Genomic DNA, 21901 nt, shown 5'->3' on the forward strand with positions numbered 1-21901 from the left:
ATATTCAATTTTACATTCCCCCAGCAAAGCATAATCCAGTTTTTCTTTATCCTCACCAGCATTTGCTTGGTTTACTGTTTTTCCATTTGGATATGTTTATAGTGATATCTAATTGTGGTTTTTATTTATATTTTTCTAATGGCTAGTGATGTTGAACACATTTTCAATTATTTGCCATCTGCCTATTTTTGTCAGTGAAATGTCTGCCATGTATTCCACCCATTATATAATTGAATTGTTTTGTATATATTGTTCTGTATATCTTCCTAGACATGACTACTTTGTCAGATATGTGGTTTGTAAATATTTTATTTTAGTCTATAGCTTTTATGCTCCCAGCAGTTTATTCCATAGAGCAAAAGTTTATAATTTTGATGAGGTCCAGTTTAACATTTTCTTTCTTTTTCAGATATGCTTTTCTGTCTTCTAAAAACTCCTTTCCGGCTCTAGATACCAAATATTTTCTTGTGTCTTTTTTTTCCTACCAGTTTTTTAGTTTCATATTTTACATTTAAGTCCGTGATCCATTTTGAGTTAATTTTTATGTAAGATATAAGGTTTCGGATGAGATTCATTTCTTTTTGCCTATGGATGTTCAATTGCTCCAGCCAGCATCATGTGTTGAAAAGTTTGTTCAGCTAAAGCAGTTCAACTGTTAAAAAAAAATCATTTGGTAGATGTCTACATTAAGAAAAAATAAAGTTAGACTCCTACTTCAAACAATACGCAAAAATTAACTCAAAGTGGATGAGAGACCTAAACGTAAAAGTTGAAAATATAAAAATTTTTGAAGAAAACACAGGGTAAATGTTAATCTTTATGATTTTTGATTAGTCAGTGTTTTCTTAGATGTGACACAAAAAGCACAATTACAAAAAAAGGATAAATTTAATCAACATTAAAATGTGCTTCAAAGGACATCATCAAGAAATATAAGGACAACACACAGAATGTGAGAATATTTCTGCAAATCATTTGGTAAGAGATTTATATCTTCAAAATATAAAGAACAGTAACATCTCAACAACAACAACAACAAAAAACCTACTTTTAAAAATAGGAAAAGGATTTGAAAATACATTTCTTTAAAGAAAATATACAACAGCTAATAAACACAAAAGATATTCTAACTCATGAATCATTGGAAAAAGATGCAAATCAACACTACAATATGATATTACTTCACAAACACTAAATGGATAAAATAAAAACAGATAATAATAAGTACTGACAAGGATATGAAGAAATTAAAACTTTCATTCATTGCTAGTGGGATTATAAAATGGTGCAACCACTTTGGAAAACAGCTTGGCAGTTCCTCAAAATGTTAAACATAATGTGATACCATATGGCCTAGCAATTTATTCATAGGTATATACTCAAGAAAAAGAGAACACATAAAAAAGTTTACATAAAAATTTGTACAGAAATGTTAAAAGCAGCAATGTTTATGGTAGACACAAAAAATTATATACTCTAGCATGAGAACAGAACACCAAAAATGGAAGCAATCCAAAGTAATAAAAAAATATGGTATGTCTACACAGTGGTATAATTTTGGCAATAAAATGAATGAAGTACCGACACATGCTACAACAAGGACAAACTTTGAAAATACTGTGCTAAGTGAAAGAAGCCAGCCACAAAATACTATGTATTGGTTGATTTCATTTATATGAAATGTCCAGAATGAGCAAATCCTTAGAGACATAAAGTAGGTAAGAGTTGCTAGGGGTTGAGGGGAGGAAAAGATGAGGAATGATGACTAATGGATATGGAGTTTTCCTTGAGGATTATGAAAATATTCTAAAAAGGGATAGCAGTGGTGGTCATGTAACCATATGAATATTCTACAAAACATAATTTTTCACTATTTAAAAGAGTAAGTTTTATGGTATATAGTATATTTCAATAATGCTCTTATTTTTAAGAAAATAATAAAAACGAAAGAATCAGCTGGACATATTATGTAAATATGTTTGTGACTTCTCTATTCTAGTTCCAGTGATTTATACGTCTATCCTTCTGCCAATATTTTTCTCTCTTGACTACTACAGCTATAAGTGTTAACATCAGGTAGAATGATTCCTCCTACTTTATTTTTTATTTCAAAATTGTTTTAGTATTTCAGATCCTGTGGCTTTCCATATAAATTTTAGAATAATCTTGTCTACATTTATAAAAAACTTCCTATTATTTTAGTAATAATTAAATTAAACCTATAGCTATATAAGGGAGAACTGATTTATTTACTATATTGAATCTTTCCATAGATGAACATGGTATATCTCTCAATTTGTTTAGGTCTCCTTAGATTTCTTTCATCAGCATTTTACAAGGAATAGCAAGATTATATACAAGTTTTGTTAGGTTTTTCTTTTAAGCAATTGCAAACTGTATTGTTTTATATTTTGGTTTTCCTATGTTCGTTGTTAACATATAGAAGTGCAATTGATTTTTGTGTATTGATCTTGTATTCTGAGATCTAGCTGAATATCCTTATTAGCTCTAGGAGTTTTTATTATATTTGTGGGATTTTCTACATAAACAATTATGTTATCTGCAAATAAGCTCAGTTTTATTTCTTCTTTTTCAATATTTACAGTTTTATTTCTTTTTCTTGCCTTATTGTACTGACTAGAAATTGTAGTGGGATATGCTTAATAGAGGTGATAAGAACAGACATCCTACTTTGTTTCATGATCTTAGGGAACAAGCAGTCAATTTTTCTTCATTAAGTAAGATTTTTAAAAACGAATTAAGAGTTTCCCACACTGGGCTGTTAAGTTTGAATGAAAAGAAGTAAGGCCAGAGGGTTCAGACATATGTGATACCAACACAGGTCTTATTAAGCTTGTATAAGAGGACTCAGATGAGTTCTTGGCAAGCTAGAGCATGAGAATCAGACACCAGTAGCTGAGCACAGAGTAGAAAATCTGGATGAAAAACATGTTCTCTATAACACTTTTATAAGTGACATTAGTGAATGAGCACTAACATTTTCTGATAAAATACCTTATTACTTGTGCAATTTATTGATTTTCTTAGTGGTTGTGATTAGGATTAAGGTTGAGCAGGTCTGGGTTTCAATGTAGTATCTGAGACCTTTGGCACATAATCTCTCACCAGTTGTTTCACCTTCAAAGTGAAGATTGTATTAGGACTTACTTTAATCTGGTTGTTTTGGCATATTAAACAAAATATATTGAAATATTTCTATCAAATTTATTTATAATTTAGTATTAAGAGTGCTAGCAAGGTAGTAGGAAAAAGGTTGCTTGTTCTATATTATTTATTATCCCCAGATATGTTAGCTAAGAAACAAATTATTAAAATGCAAAACATGGAAAATTACTACCCTAACTCTGTTGGTAAGATATGCTTAATTGAGAATTACAATACACCTTACTAAATGGCATAATTATTTGAGTAGCTGTGCCTTGTATCATTTTTTGGAGTAGAGCATTTGGTGAAAGTCAATCCTTTACAATTTTTAGCTGTATTGCTAACTTTTCGTGTTTTCACTCTATATAGTACAATGGAAAATATTAATCAATTTTAGAGTGCTTTACAACATTATTCTAAAGTACTTTCTAATGAACCTTGCTACCTAAATGACCCATAGCAGCAGCATCACCAGGGCTTTATTAGATATGCAGAATATCTAGACCACCCTAGATCTAATAAATCAAAATTGGCATTTAAACTAGATCCCTGTGAATTGTTAGCATATTAAAGTTTACAAAACATTGGACTATAACACTAGATTCATTGACTGATTAGGTTTTGCACAGCAATGGCAATAACAGTAAAGATTTGATGATCAATCAAAAGTTTGGAAAACAATGGGTTGAATAAATCTAAACAAGTTTCTTAAATTTCAGCCTTCTCAGACACTTTAGCTTTCCGACATTATCATCAGTCTACACAAATGGTTATACTATCTTATATTTTTCAAATGCATTTGACTGTGAGTTCCCTTTTTAGCAGAATAACTAATATTCTGTGGCATAACTTTTGGAAATTCTCATTTAAGCAAATTTTCCAGTGAGACAGAATCATAATTATAAGTGGAATTTAAAGATTTTTGATATCTATGTCTAACTTCTGAGGACACAACATCCAAATTTTATCACCAGCAACAGGAAGACAATTTATTTAAAATCATGATTTCAGGCTATACATGCACTCTATAACTGTGCACTTGGCCCCTTTGAAGCCCATAAGTTATAATTTTGCAAGCTGGCAAGGTCAGCAGAGTCCCTAAAGGCCATTGCCTACTGGAGAGAGGATTATGGCAGAAATCATGACTTCTATTAGAAGTCATGATTTGGAGAAAGTGCCACTTAGAGAAAGAGTCTCTCTAAATTTGATAACTAATGAGCATCAACTGAAAGCAACTAAATGAGAAAACTGTCAGAGAAATAATCAAAAGCTTGTTGAATGAGAAGTCAAGAGATGGTGTATTTATTAGTCCCATTCCTGTTACTATGTGAACGTAGGTCAGCCACTTAATTTTCAGGATCATCAAGTTTCCTCCTATATAAGAAGAAATAGTTAGCATTTAGTAGTCATTATGAGCATGATTTAGGAATTAGAAATATTAGAACTGAATCCTGGCTGTGCTACTTATTTATTGTGTGACCCTGGAAAAGTTACTTGATCTCCTTAAGCTAATGTTCTCATAGGGTTCATGTTAGGATTAAATAAGATAATGCATATAAAATACTCAGTGCACTGAAAAACTGGTAGTTATTATCATTTGGAGACTGAATTCACAGTGATTAAAAGTGCATGCTCTGGGATCAGACTGTCTTGGTTTTAATCCCATATCTATCATTTCTTAGTCACTGAATGTTGGACAAATAAATACTCTGAACCTCAGTTCTTTAATCTGCAAAATAGAGACAATATAGTTTCTATGTATTAATGTTTCTGTGAAGATTAAAATACTGCATACAAGCAAATATTTAGCTTTAGACAGAACACATATTAAGTACTAAAAAATATTCAGAGATAATCATTATTAAATGCATTCAAATAAAACTAGGCAATTCTCATAGACTGGTAGGATTAGGCCTACAATCTAGTTACTGGGTGGTGACATCTTAGAGGTAAATCTTAATACACTTTTACCAATTAGTACAAGAAGAAACAGACATCGAAAGACACAGATGCCCAAATTAAAAGTCAACATCTCTCAACAGCCTACCATGTGTGAGACAGTGGCAGTCACTGCATGGACTATCATGGAAAAGCATGGGACTGTCATCCAGGTTAGCCCTTGAAATTTATCTTTCTCTACAACTGCATTTATCATTTATATCTGAATTTTCCAGTTTCTCACACTGAGGTTTTCCCATCCTGATTGGGAAGTTTGTGTCTGTGTTGATGTGGTAGTCTTTGCAGGCTTATGATTAGTTTCAACAATGTTCACAGATGACAACACTACATAAGCTGTATGGAATTTCCTAAAGTAGAATGCTATGTCCTTTTCAGGGAAGATTTTTCTCCTAAAGAAAAGGTAACCCTTTTGATTGTTTATCTCAATATAAATTTGGAACAAATGTCCCATGGAAATGCACTGCATAATCCTTTTTTCAAGCTGGCTCATTCTTATTATTATTTTAATAGGACTTTAAGATATAGAGATCAGTCCTTGTTAGAAAACATACCTCAAATTATAATTCTTTCTTTGTAACATTTATCTAAGGTGGCTAGATAAAATATAAGATGCCCAGTAAAATTTGAAATTCCAATAAACAGCAATTTTTTGGTATGTCACACATACTGCAAAGGACATAAACTAAAAATACATGGTTTTATCTGAAGTTAAAATTTAACAGTGTCTTGTATTTTTATTTGCTAAATCTGGCAACACTAAGATGCAGCAGACTTGGAAATTTTTATTTAATATTTTTCTCTTGCACTATCTCTAGGATCTAAAAGGGAGAGGGTCTATCTGTCTTATGCATCATTTTTTTCTAGTTTCTATCATAGTACCTGATACGGTTTGCCTGTGTCCCCACCCAATTCTCATCTTGAATTGTAGTTCCCATAATCCTCACGTGTGTGGGAGGGACCAGGCGAAGATAACTGAATCATGAGGGCAGCTTCCCCCATCCTGTTCTCATGATGGTGAGTTAGTTTTCATGAGATTTGATGGTTTTATAAAGGGCTCACCCCTTCGCTGGGTACTGATTCTTGTCAGAATGGCTATGATCAAAAAGACAACAATGACAAGTGTTGGCAAGGATGTGAAGAAAAGGTAACTCTTGCACACTGTTGGTAGAAGTGGAAATTAGCATAGCCATTATGGAAAACAGTATAGAGATTTATTGAAAATTAAAAATAGAAATAAAACACAGTCTATCAATCCTACTTTTTGATATATATACAAAAATATAATTAGTATGTTGAAGATATGTCTGTATTCCCATGTTCCTTGCAGTGTTATTCACAATAGTCAAGATAATGGAATCAACCTGTGTCTATCACTGAATGAAGACATAAATAAAATGTGGTATATATATACAATGGAATACTACTCAGCCTTACAAAAGAAGGAAATCCTGTCATTCTGTCTGTCACTTGAGACAACATGAACCAGAAGGACATTATTTTAAGCAAAATAAGCCATTTAGATGAAAGGAATAAGTTCAAGAGATTCCATTCAAGAATACAACATGGTGACTATAGTTAATGACAATGTGTTGTATTCTTGAAAATCACTAATAGAGTAGATTTTAAGTGTTCTCATCACACGAAAAGCAATAAATATGCCCTTCTGGCATGATTGTAAGTTTCCTAAGGCCTCCCCAGCCTTGTGAAAATGTGAGTCAATTAAACCTCTTTCCTTTATTAATTACCCAGTCTCAGGTATGTCTTTATTAGCAGCGTGAGAATGGACTAATATGGTACCTGATATACTATTGACCCTTAATATGTTCTTGTGGATTAAAATGGAATAGGTGGAAGTTTTCTTTCTAATGATCCAATTATATATGTTATTTTTTACTTTACTATTTTTAATTAATTTTAATTGACAAAAAGGTGTATACAAAAGTGATAAAAGTGTATACAATAAGTGACAAAAGTGTATACAAAAAAGTATATTTATTGTGTACAACACAATGTTTTGAAGTATGCATACATGTTGAATGACTACATTGAGCTAAATAACATGCATAACCTCACATATTTATCGTTTTTTGTGTGATGAGAACACTTAAAATCTGCTCTGTTAGTGATTTTCAAGAATACAACACATTGTCATTAACTATAGTCACCATGTTGTATTCTTGAATGGAATCTCTTGAACTTATTCCTTTCATCTAAATGGCTTATTTTGCTTAAAATAATGTCCTTCTGGTTCATTCATGTTGTCTCAAGTGACAGACAGAATGACAGGATTTCCTTCTTTTGTAAGGCTGAGTAGTATTCCATGTATATATACCACATTTTATTTCTCTTCACTCAGTGATAGACACAGGTTGATTCCATATCTTGACTATTGTGAATAACACTGCAAAGAACATGGGAATACAGACGTATCTTCAACATACTGGTTACATTTTTGTATATATATCAAAAAGTAGGATTGATAGACTGTGTTTTATTTCTATTTTTAATTTTTGATAAATCTCTATACTGTTTTCCATAATGGCTATGCTAATTTCCACTTCCACCAACAGTGTGCAAGAGTTACCTTTTCTTCACATCCTTGTCAACACTTATCATTGTTGTCTTTTTGATCATAGCCATTCTAACAGGAGTGAGGTGATATCTCATTGTAGTTTTAATTTGCATTTGCCTCTTTATTAGTAATGTTGAGCATTTATTTGTATACTTGTAGCCATTTGTCTTCTTTTGAGAAATATCTACTCAGATCATTTGTCCATATTTAAAACCAGGTTACCTGTTTTGTTGCTATTGAGTTGTTCGGTTTCCTTGCATATTTTGGATATCAACCCCTTATCAGATGTGTGGTATGCAAATATTTTCTTCCATTTCAGAGGTTGTCTCTGCACTGTGCTGATTGTTTCTTTTGCTGTGTAAAAGTTTTTTTAGCTTAATGTAATCCCATTTGCTTATATTCAGTTTTGTTGCTTGTGATTTTGGAATCATATCTAAAAAATTATCTCCTAAACCAATGTCAAGAAGCATTTCCCCTATGTTTTTTCCAATGATTTAATAGTTTCCTATACTACAACTTTGTTTTTAATCTATTTTGAGTTGATTTTTGTGTACAGTGTGAGGTAAGGGTCTAATTTCATTATTCAGCATGTGGATATCTAGTTTTCTCAATACAGTTTATTAAAGAGATTGTCCTTTCCCCATTGTGTTTTCTTGGCAGCTGTGTTGAAAATCAATTGACGTTCAATGCATGGATTTATTTCTGGACTCTCTATTATGTTCTATTGGTTAAGATGTTTGTTTTTAAGTCAGTGCCACGACATTTTGACTACTAAGCTTTGTAGTATATTTTGAAATTGGGTAGTATTGGGGCTTCCAGCTTTGTTCCTTTTGCTCAAGATTGCTTTTGCTATTGTGAGTCTTCTATGGTTCTACATGAATGTTGGATTCTTTTTTTCACTATTTCTGTGAAAAATGTCAATAGAATTTTTATATATATTGCACTGAATTTGTAGATTGCTTTAAGTAATATGGACATATTAGCAATTCTTCCAATTCATGAACACAGAATATCTCCCAAGTATTTTCTTCTTCTTCAATTCTTTCATCAATGTTTAATGGAAGTTTTTGACTTAGTCAAAATGTATATGTCACTCGGCCAATAATTTTTCAGAAAAGAAAATATTTTCTTAGTTAGAAATTTGGACCCCATCAGATGGTCACGTGGCTTTAGGAAGAAACCTGGGAAAAATGAGGGACTATGAGTGTTTAGACAGACATATTAGGAAAAATCTCTGGCAATAAGGTAGCATGTGTTAAAGCCACAGAGCCTAAGAAAAATTTTGTTGGCTTATGAAAGAACTAATGACCCTCATGTTTGATATACATTTTCACCATTCTTTCAGGTTACCATTGACTTGCCAGTATTTATTCTTTTTTGTTTGTTTGTTTTTTGCATATTATCAAAATTTATTGCTGGTCTGAAAGAACTCTGGGCCAGGAGTGGTAATCTCAATCCATGTGCAAATTTTCTAACTTTTCCAAATGCTTTTCATAGTGTTCAAAGTGTGTCATTTTTTTTTTTTCTTTTTTTGAGATAGAGTCTCACTCTGTTGCCCAGGCTGGAGTGCAGACGTACATTTACAGATCATCACAGTCTTGTACTCCTGCACTCAAGCAACCCTCCCTCCTCAGCCTACCTGACTAGTATGGACGGGCTTACTCTTGTGGCCCTTGACTTCTTGTGGTATCCTTCTGTAGGTCTTTTTGCCTTGTTTTCCATCCCTTTTCTCAGATAGATATGATATGTTCAATCTGATAGGACCCACACTCATACATTCATTTTGTCTTCCTACAACTGAAGCCCCATGTCTCCTATTAGTGATCTACCCCAAGTTGTGTCATCACCCAATTTAACACAAGGCTACTTTAACATTTTACTTTGAAATATTTTCTTTCTTTGGTGTTCCTGGATTTAAAAGGCCAACATTGTCAAAGACATACTGTAGGCTGGGCATGTTGGCTCACGCCTGTAATCCCAGCACTTTGTGAGGCCAAGGCAGGTGAGCCACCTATGGTCAGGGGTTGGAGACCAACCTGGCCAACATGGTGAAACCCCGTCTCTGCTAAAAATAAAAAAAAAATTAGCCAGGTGTGGTGGATCTTGCCTGTAATCCCAGCTACTTAGGAGGCTGAGGCAAGAGAATCTCTTGAACCCAGGGGGCAGAGGTTGCAGTGAGCCAAGGTCACACCATTGCATTCCAGCCTGGGCAACAAGAGCAAAACTTCGTCTCAAAAAAAAAAAAAAAAAGAGATGCTAGAGGAAGACTACATGGTTGAAGGATATAAGAGGGGCTTGTTGCTTCCTCTTTTGCTTTCTATCCCTGTCAACAGGTTCCTAGTAATTGTTCTTTCATACTATTGGGGCTTTTTCCTCTGTGTCCAGTTTTTCTTATATTCCCAGAACAAGTTTCATATAGTCCTTCTCAAGAGGCAGCGTCAGCTGACCAGTGCCTACTCTTTATTCTGAGCTCCAGCTCTGCGTAATTCCTCCTCTGAGCTCCTGAGGCACCAACTCAAATTGAGCCATGGTCAGCAGTCTCTTCTCCTATCTCCCGAGATACCTGCATTAGACAACACCAACTCTTCTGAGGTCAAAATCCAAGTTCTGAAAAGCATCTCCTTTAAGCTGTAAGGTTCTAATTCTCATAGTCTCTTCTATTTATTTGTTCATTCTTCCCTAAGTGTACTTCCCTAACTGCTTCTGGCAGTTAGTGTCTCTGTGTTACTTCAGAACCCTCGCTTGCATTTCCAGTTCTTTCATGTCCTTTCAGCCAATTCTTTGCATGGAATTCTTGCTCTTAAAATAACACATGTGTACCTGTTTTCTTTCTTAAAACCTGAATGACACAGTATTTACTAAAAACAAACAAACAAACAAAAACAGTGGCAGCAAACAGAGCCTCACAGAAGATCCTGAGACTGTGGTCTTGACTTTGAACACAATGCTAAGCTTCTTGATAAGCAGAAGCCAGGCACAAATTGTTCTTGTTTCTATTACCATGAAACTAATTACTCCAAAATTTAATTGTACAAAACAATTTAAAAAATTGTTTTATGTATGATTTTGTGGGTCAGGAATTTGGGAAACAGTCTTCCAGTTGATTCCTGCAGAGTGTCCCTTGCAGTCAGATGTCAACTGGGGCTGTAGTCATCTGAAGGCTCAACTAGGCTGGAGGTCCTAAACATAGGTGTATGGTTTTTCCAAAAAGAAAAGTGATAAATAATTTAGGTTTTATAAACCAAGTAGTTGGTCACAACTACCTTAATTTGCTATCGTAGTGCAAAAGCAATCATAGACAATATTTCAATAAGTAGATGTGACCTTGTTAAAATAAAATAATTTCAAAAACAGGCAGAGGGTCGATTTGGCCTGTGGGCCATAGTTTGCTAATCACTATCTTTGACAGGTCTCTCTAATGTCTGGCAGTTACTGCTGTCTATGACCTGAGGGTTAATCTGGGAGTATTGATGGGAACACCTGAGACCTCCCTCATGGTGGTCTCAGAGTAAACATATCATATAAAATAAAGGTAAAATAAAGTATTTTCTTTGTATCTTAATTGATCTAAAAAACTACTGTGTAAATAATTGCACTAATGATGTTTTGGGTCACTATAGCATATGTCCAAGTGATATTAATGATAGCATTGCTATAAAAAGAAGTTATGAACACTATATATAAAATACTTGTGCTACATGTGAAGTAGTATAGTGTTATTTGAAAGTGGAGATACATTGGGTAAAAAATTATATTATAAGCTCTAAGTCAACTACTAAAATTTTCTTAAAAAAAGCATAATTGATGTGCTGAGAGAAGGTACAATGGAACCATATGAAATGCTCAACTAAAACAGAGAAGGCAGAAAAGGAGAAGAAAAAATAAACAAAGAGCAAATGCTAAAAATAGAAAACATTTACTGATTTGGTAGATAATCCAACTACACCAAAAATCACTTTAAAGAGGAATGGTGCAAAATATACATATTAAAATACAGAGATTGTCAGATTGGATTTAACAAAAATAAACAAAAAATGATACTTAACTCTATGTTGTTTACAGGAAACAACTTTAAATATAAAAATATCAGGTTAAATATAAGGAGTTAGTAAATGATATACCATGTCAACATAAATCAAAAGAATGCTAGAGCAGTTATATTAACTTCATACAAAGTAGATTTTAGAACAAGGAAAATTATCAGATTTAAAAAGGACTACTACATCATAATAAAAGTGAAAATTGTCCAAGACATAGCAATCTTTAATGTATATGTCCTTAACAGCAGTGTGTCATAATATGTGAGCCAAAATCTGATATAATGGAAAGGATAAATAGATAAATCAACTCCAATAGTTGATATCTTCAGCCCTCCTCTTTTAGTAAATGATACAGCAAGGAGGCAGAAAATCAGGACATAGTTGACTTAAAGACCACCACCAATCAACTTGGCCTAATTCACATTTACAGAATACTCCCTCCAACAACAGCAAAATGCACAATTTTTTCAAACTCAAGTGAAACATTCACAAAGATAGATATCACTTTGGGCTATGAAGCACACTTAAGCAAAGTTTAAAATGATAGAAATCAGGCAAGGCATATTCTCACACCACAGTGCAATTAAACTAGAAATGAACAACAGAAAGATAGCAAGAAAAGCTCCAAATATTTTAAAGTTAAGGAAAACCCTTCTAAATAAGCCATGGGTCAAAATAGAAGTTTCTTTGAGAAAAATAAATTATAAAATATTTTCAATTTAAACAAAAATGAAAATATAGCTTATCAAAACCTATGGATGTTTAGAAAGAAATGCTTAGAGAGAAATTTATAACACTAAATGCATATGTTAGAAAAAAACGCTCCAAGCTTTGTTTGACATTCAAAAATGAATTAATGTAATCCACCATATCAATCAGGTTAAAGAACAAAATTATAATTGAGAATTATTTTATAAACTCCAGCACTTATTTATGATAAAAATTTGCAGCAGAAATGCTAGAAATAGAGAAATCTCCTCAACTTGATAAAGAATATCTACCAAAAAATCCTCCACAGCTAACATCATATTTATTGGTGAAAACTAGATGTTTCAGGATGTTTAAATAGATGAAGCACTGGGGATTTTTTTGTAGGGTGTTGAAACTATTTTGCATAATATTGTAATGATGGATTCATGACATTATGCATTTGTCAAAACCCATACTACTTTACAGCACAAAGATGGAAGCTTAATGTATGCAAATATAAAAAAAACTATTTAGGAGGTTACAGGATCTCTTGATGGAATGCAAAGAATGACAAAACAATCTAACCCTATAAAAAATATGACACCATCACTGACACCATCTCACTGAAGGAGGTGAAGGGAAAGGCACCGACCTAAGTAATAGTAAGAGAAATCTTTAAAAGTAAATTCAAAAGGAATTGTATGTAAGAATAGTACTTTAGTTGATAAAGCATTATCCCACTGGGGTATAGTTTCATGATTCTGATACTGTAAATGTATACAAGAATTGAACAATTTTGTGAATACATGGCAAATGTGGGAGCCAGGTTTTCACTGTTAGAGTAGTTAGAGATAACCAAGGGGAAGAATCTAGAATGATCCAAGAGTAAATGGATTAGAGTTGAAGACAAGTTTGAATTCATGTTCGAGCTCATATATATATATATATATATATATATATATATATATATATATAAAAAATACGATTGAGAAGTTCTTATAAGGATTGAGAAGTTCTTATAGAAATGGCTGATCTAAGACTAGGGTAGGAAATATGCAACATGACCAGGAACATCTGGTAGTGACAAAAAGTAGAAAGTGCTAAACACACATACACATGCATGTGTGTATACAAAACTGATGGAGGCAGGCAAAAGGACACAGGGTTCACCGAAAGAGCTTCCAGTGACCAAAGATGGAACATATTGATCAACACATTAGATAAAGTAATATTGGGTTTTTGATCCAAAGTATAAAATAAATAACTACTGATACATATATCCAATAATACCAACAATTGAAAAAAAAGAAATACATTTGGGAGAATAGATGAATCTCCCATACATAAGAATTCTAAATATTTAGATACTTTGTCCTCAAAGAGGTAGAATGTCACTCTCTACTTTTTAGATGTGGACTGTACATAGTGACTTTCATCCAGAAAAGTACACTGAAGCAAGAAGAAAAGTCTTTATAGTGGATAAATCTGGCAAACACTAGCTCAGCCAGGTGATCAATGTTAATATCAACAATAAGTCATGTTGATTATATGTACCTTAAACATGATGTGATGAAAAAGGTAATATACTTCTGTGGTCTTCTCCAAAACAGATTACATCAGAAAAATCCCAACTGGAGGCCATTCTATAAAATGCATGAGCTGCCTTAATGTCAAGGTCATCAAAAAAAGGTAAGTCTGAGAAACTGTCAGAGACAAGAGAAGCTGAAAGAGACATGGATAAATATAATGTAGGATCCAAGATGAGATCTTGGGACAGAAAAAGGACATTAGATAAACCCTAAGAAACTCTTAAAAAGCATAAACTTAAGTTTAATTAACAATGTATCAATATTGGTTTATTCATTATAATAAATGTCTCATACAAATGTAAGACATTAAAAATAGAAAAAATGGGCCTTTGGTATATTGAAAGTCTCTGTATTATATTTGTAATTTTTTCTGTGAATCTAAAACTGTTGTAAAATTATTTTAAAATTTAAAGGCAGTAAGAATACTTGGTAAAATGCTGTAATAGACCTTTATGAATTGGATAGTTCATCAAATTAGATGAACTTTAAGTTTCTTTGCATGATTTTCAGTTCACTCATATTCTGTAGAGTTTGTTTTGATACTCATATATAGAAAATATGGAAGAAATATGTACACATACTAATCTGACATTTAAAATAAATAATTAACAAAAATCATTAATTTTCCTAAAGAGACAAGCCTTTCCAGGGAGAGATTGGACTTATAAACTGGATCACTTGCAGCCAACACATGGTTGCCACATAAACAGGAAAGGAGGAAATTAGTTAACATTTTAATGAGTTTTTAAAGGCCAAGTGTGAGCCAGAGTTAGTCCCGAAGAGCTGGAAAACCATGACACAGGGGAGCTTGCACTCACACAACACTTGTTTTCCTTGAGCATACACCAGAAGCTCCCGAGATAGATTGGGCATAGGATAGGAGACCTCAAAAAAAAATCCCTTTTGTTAATGCCCGCCTGAAGAAGATGATATGATTAGCAACTGCTAAGGAAAAGGTACCCACTTCACCTACTTTCTGGATACTTTCTTTCTATTAAAAAAAATAATAAAAAGCTTTAGGTTGCTTGGGAAGAGGCAGCAACCTCAAACATGCCCTGCGCATGTCAAAGGCCCATTGCACATGAGAGAAAGTAGAAAAAAAAATCTAATTGAGGAGGAGCCATATGGCAGGAAATCTTTAACTGTTCAATATTTTAAATGTGTAGAAAGCAAAAGTCTGCTACTGTTGATATTGGGGCAGGAAATACCCACTAGAGACCAACCACAGATATGGGGCAGAATTGGATGCTATGCTGAAGAGAGGTAGGAATACTAAAAAGTTCTACCATAAGAGGTCCAGGGACACAGGAACAGACTAGAGAGGTTGGACTATACTAACAGAATTCTCAGCTCCCACCTTGAAACTAGGTTAGCTACAATAGTCTACTGCTGGGTTACAGTCAAGAGCATAGAGAAAGATCTCTTCTGTAGCAGGGATATGCAGAGATGGCTGAAGGACAAAGATGGAGCACAACCATCAAAAACAACCCCTTTGGCACTCCAGTGCTCATCTTAAACACAAAATAACACCAGTTCACCTCTAGAAGACAAAATATACTGGAATAAAATGTTAACAACAAAATCTAAACCAAACACCTCCTGAATAGATTGACTCAACACCCTCACAATAACAACTTGATAATAGAAGAAATATATCCACTTCCAGGTTTAAATACTATTTACCCCAGTCTTCACTGAGACACACAGAAAAGCAACAAGTAAGTCAATTAATTACCAAGAGAGCCAGGTGGAAGCAGGTTGGCTTTTTCTCACCTAATCTTGAAGTCATGCAGAATAATTTTGCATTTTATTGATTATGCATAAGTCATTTATCCCAGCTAAGATTTAAGAGATTGGAATGGGGACTCCATCTCTCTTTAGGAAGAAAGTCAAATAACTTGTGGATGTTTTAAAACCACTACACTTGTAATCCATTACATACTGTAGCATCCTAATTGATAAAGTTATTATTTGTGTTTTGTTCGTTTGGAAATGCCAACAAAAGTAAGTGTCTACACATATCAAGTCATTGCTGTGTTTAACTAATAGGGCAATAGTAGTTACTACAAAGACTGTGGTGGGGTAGATGCATCTTAGTAGAGTTCGAACACTGAAGAGCTTGCAGAAGAAAAACTGATGAGCTTCCTTCTTCAGTCTCAGCTCAATCAAGATCACAGAATCAGAGAGTTTTTATGGTGGTCCTAAAAGACTCTCTTTTCTATTGCAAGCTTGGAACTGACCTCATTGAAAATCACACACAGTTTGATTTTATATATTGTAAAATAAAAAAGAAAGTTTTACTTTGCAGCCTCACAAGTTTCTCATGTACAAAATAGAGCTTTGTTTAGGAAGGAGTGTGACCCTGAGATTTGGAAAAATAATATCTGGTTGGACTGACATGCAGCTGAAAATCTTGTACCCCTGAGTTACTTAAAGCTTTCCTTGTCTGTGGAAGAGGCCTGCTATTCTATGTCTGAATAAGCCAATTTTTCCTTCTTTGAAGACCCTGCTGTAACCTTGGCTGGGGAAGTTGTCTTGCAAGGGGTGCTCTTTCTTGTCATGACCTACTATAACCATTGTTCATTGCTAAACACACCAGGGTCAGATCCCAGTATGCTTTAGTGGGATCAGTAGTACAATGTCTACATAAGAGGAAATATTCTCCAAAAAGTTTGCAAGAATTTTCTAATCTATATCAGCAGAAACTAGATAATATGTATCAATAAATGCTAAGGGTAAGAGACAAAGGGAGAAGCAATATAATACACTGGGCTAAATGTGTTAATATGGGTGTACATATTAAGAGTTTGCAGGATTAATGTGTGACTTTACTTAGCTAAAAGTGGCTTTGTCATTTGACTGAGTTTGTTGATTGAAATTTGGATTCAGCAATGCCCTATATTGAATGAGGCTGATGTATCAAAACTTCCCTGGAATAATGTAGAGAAAGGATTCTAAAGACTTAGAGAGAGAAATAGTGTGGTAGATTTAACACATTCACCTCGCACATCCATTCCCAAAGAGGTTCCTTGAACACAACCTTCACAAAAGCATTGAGAAAAATGCAAATGGCAGTGCTACCAGTATACTTAAAGTTCTCTGATGAATGGATACTCACAATAAGGGCAATTCAGACCCATAGTACCACAAGATGTCAGAAACGTAGAATTGATTTTGTTATGCTTATTAATCCTGAGGCTAGTTTTCTATAATATCATCTGAAGGCAACTCTAACTCTTTAAAAAGTAAGCCCCGATTTTACTTTAAATGTGAGACTGTTTCATCTAAACTTGATAAGCAATAATAAGGGTTTATCTCCTTAACATTTTATTCTCAATCCCCTTTCCTCAATAAAGAATAAATATATCTATTGTAGAACATCAAGTGCCCTTGTTAGGATTATTGAAAAGTGAAAAATATGCTGGCAGCATTTCTAATGGTGCAGGCAAGGCTTGCTGCAACAGAAGACAATTTATCAAAACAAAAAAGTAAATCTCCCAAGTAGAGAGTATTTAAGGTGGAATAAAACGGTTGCTTAAGAGAAGATTAGAATAGTTAGGCAACGATAAAACTGATTTTGGTGGTGATAGAGATGTTTGGTCAAACTGTTGAGTTCAAGCCTCATGAGTTTCTTCTGGTGAATGCTCTTTCCAGTGACTAATCTCCCAGGGAATTTAAAGGACTTTGGCAAAATAGAGGCAGCATGAGAAGTGGAAAGTAAACGGAACTTGAAGAGACCCAGAAACAGATTGTTAATGGCTATATGAGCTTAGACATATATCTTAATTTCTATGAACCACATTTCCATCATCTGCCAAATGGAGTTAACAAAAAAGCATCTTATATAATCATAGTAAAAACGACATAAGATAATATATTTAAATCTAAAGGTATATATTGTTATTATTAATAATGGGTAGGCTGGATTCAGTGGCTCATGCCTTCAATCCCAGCACTTTGGGAGGTCGAGGCGGGCAGATAACCTGAGGTCAGGGGTTCAAGACCAGCCTGGTTAACATGGTGAAACCCCATTTCTATTAAAAATACAAAAATTAGACAGGCATGGTGCCAGGTGCCTGTAATACCAGCTTACTTGGGAGGCTGAGGCAGGAGAATTGCTTGAACCGTGAGGCAGGGGTTGCAGTCATCGCACCATTGCACTCCAGCCTGGGCAACAAGAGTGAAACTCTATCTCTAATAATAATAATAATAATAATTGGCTAATATTTTTACCATTATTATTATCATGACTGTCATCATCATGATGCCAAGTTGGTACCCACAGCTATAAAACATAATTTTTATGAATATAAATACCATAGAATTATTTTTCTCTAGTGCCTTATAATAGTAAAATAACAATAAAAAAGCAACAACTACTGCTAAAATGACAACATTAACAATACTAAGAACGTTTATTGAGGTCTGTCTAAGCACCAGACCAAGTGGCATATGTGATTCATTTATACCACTCATAGCTTTGTCTAACTCAAAGAACAATTTTTACCATGATCTGGCTTCAGTAAATGGTGGTGTATAATCGTTTAGTAGGTACTTACGGTGATACATAAATAATATAATACTGGTTCAGGCCATTCATAAATTTTCCTCCATTAAATAATTACATATAAACCAAAAAGGATAAATTAGTTTTGCAATGGAGTACGGTATTCATAAAAGGCTACTGCATTTCCCAAGGAGATTACTTTACTTCCAACTCTAAGAAAAATTATAACAATCAGGAACAACCAAATCCTGTAACTCTAATTCATTTACTATTCTGTGGTATCTACTAAAATAAGCATAAGCAGAAAGATTTCTATTGGTTCAGCTTTAATTGAAGTATATAATCTTGGTGTACTTTAATGCTGGTAGGCTATAAAAAAATTATACCTTAAAAATTATTTGTTTATCCTGCAAAAATATTTATATGATTTTACTTCAAACCATTTTTTTCCTCTACCTGAAAATATCTCTGAAATTTCTTTGTTGAACTTCCTTTGGGAAAATGGTGTTGTAAATTATTTCTTCCATATATTCCAAAATGTTACTAAAAGTAGTGTGGATGACTTGCCCTCATTGTGCCCTCATTGTGGTTTTTTTTTTTTTTTTTCCTAATTGGAGTCTCTCTCTGTTGCCCAGGCTGGAGTGCAGTGGCATGATCTCGGCTCACTGCAACCTCCACCTCCTGGGTTCAAGCAATTCTCCTGCCTCAGTCTCCTGAGTAGCTGGAATTACAGGCGCATGCCACCACACCTGGCTAATTTTTGTATTTTTAATAGAGATAGGGTTTCACCACATTGGTCAGGCTTGTCTCGAACTCCTGACCTCAGGTGATCCACCTGCCTTGGCCTCCCAAAATGCTGGGATTATAGATGTGAGCCCCTGTGCCTGGCCGACTTGCCCTCATTCTTAAGGCAATCTACTGAGTCTTCCTCACATAGTGTTCAGCTTTGTTTAACATGACAACATCAGGTGGGAGCATGGAGGATGCCTTTTAAAGTCAGATTCAAATTTTAATGTAGACATAACTATGTCTATGCTATGTGACTTTGGGTAAATTGCTCAAGAAGTTGTAGCACTTCTCAAACACCAATATCTACATTGCAAACTGACATAGGCTAAATGGACCATTGACATGTTTCAGGTTGTTCCTTTTTGGTAATATGAGGATGCTCCGATGATTAGAGGTGCAGAAGGTTCTTGCTCCCTGAGCTTTCTCACTACTATGTGTTTTCTTACAATGTGAGCTAATCTAGAATGAAATCTGCCACAGGCATAAACATTTGTTAACAAACAGGTCCAAAGACAGTTATACAAGCAAGCTGTTCTACAACCTCTGTATTTTTTAAATTGTCCTAAGCCCTCCAACAGCCACCTTGAGTGAAAGGTTTACTACAAAGTAAATGTAGAAATGACCCTATGGCAAAATCAGATATGCTTTTAGTTAGATTAGATCAGACAGGATAATTTTGCATTCGTGAGGAGAAAGAGTAGGAACCTAGAACAGCATGGACTTTTAGACCAAATGTACAATTCCAAGTTTTGTCTATGGAACTTACCAGGTTTTCACAGGTTTTCAAGATCAGACATGCCTGAACAGTATTTGTAGCCATCTCATATTTTGAATACTATTTATTTTGACACAGAAAATATATTTCCAACATCGTTTAGTCTAATTAGCCAATATGCTAGTGCAGTTTTAGAAAGTTTTTGTAATACTTGTTATAAAGTTTAGGGACATGGACCCTTGATTAGGGTTTTTTGTGTGTGCTAACCAACAACCTATGAGTGCAGATCAATTATTATAGTGATTCAAATTTTAACTAGCTGCTTTTGATTGTAGATTAAAATTAAACTACACACACATGTGCCTATGTCACTCTGTATACTATTGTTTTTCAAATTACAGATTTCAGTGACCCATTAATGTGTCAAGAAAACGATTTCATGTGCAGAGAACAGAATTTTTATAAATTATATATAAAATAAAGAATACTGGGACATAAAAAACAAGGGTAAATATTTTTCTTAAAATGTTCATATTAGTTACAATACACACACATGTATCTGCATGTTTGTGCATGCTGAACTTCAACAAAGTCCTTCAACCTATAAATTGAGATTTTAAAAAGTTTGAAAACCATTTTTACAGAAGTATTTAAAGGTAAACTGTAGATGACATAGTAATCATACTCATTTACTCACTCATCTAAATCTCTTTTCCAGCTCAGAGAGTATTTATCACTTCTGAAAAGAATAAAAAGAGACTTGAAGTATTCTTATAACAATTGCTCCTCTTCATAACAGGACTTCTTTGATCATTAAAAATAAAATCATTAAAACATTAGAAGTGAAGTACATATTAGAAGTGCAGGGTTTGGATCTTTGGTTTTGCTCTGAACCATTCTTCTTAGGATGATAAATTTTCATGTCTAGTGGGCAACAAAAATAAAGTCATGAGCTTAAAGGAAGTTCATGGAAAAACCAAGTAAATACAGCTTAGCTTTTGCTTTATCGTCTCAGCTAGTTAGCATATAATACCAGCTTTGTAGGTAACAAGTCCAGAAATGTCTGGCAGGTATGCATGTGATGCTGAATTAAAAGAATAATCAGAAAGGGAGATGTTTGGAATATATTAAAAACTTAAATGTGGTAATATTGATTCAGTGGGGTAAGGAGGGATCAATGTAACTTTAAGTTTGCTGGCTTGAAGGACCTCTTACGAAGGAAATGTCATTAGCTGAGAAGGTAAATTCATTTGTGTGTGTGTGTGTGCATGTGCATGTGCGTATGTGTGTGCATGTGTGTGTGTGTCTAGGGAGTGTGGAAATTGAAATTATGTTGGCTTGAAGCATCTATAGGACAAATTGTTGGAGATACCAAGCAAACAGTTGTCTGAATGAGTCTACAGCTAAAGAGGAAAGGCTGTAATAAAGATATATAGTTAAGTACCATTAGCATAGCTAATGAAAATTGAAGTTATGGCAGTAAAAATGATTTCTCAGAGAGTTACGTTGAGTTAGAGAATTTGAGGACTAACACTGGAACTTGAGACCATATTAACATTTCAACCACGAGCAGAAGAAAACTACCCATCAGGAGAAAATAAAAAATAATACTGACATGGAAGGGGACTAGAGGAAGAGTTGTCTCATTAATCAATGAAAGACAAATTTCAAGGAGAATGTGATCAACAGTGTCACATATCACAGAGGGGTCAAGTAACAAAATAACTAAAAACTTTTAGAGTGACAACTTATGTGTTAACTTGGGAAGGCTAGTTTTAAGGAACTGGTAAAGGAAGAAGCCTTATTGTAGTGCGAGGTATGATCTGTGGTAAAGAAGAGGAAATAAGTATAAACTACCTTTTAGGAATGTGACTG

Source organism: Pongo abelii, chromosome 9, assembly GCF_028885655.2.
Source record: "Pongo abelii isolate AG06213 chromosome 9, NHGRI_mPonAbe1-v2.0_pri, whole genome shotgun sequence".
Classification (NCBI taxonomy): Eukaryota; Metazoa; Chordata; class Mammalia; order Primates; family Hominidae; genus Pongo; species Pongo abelii.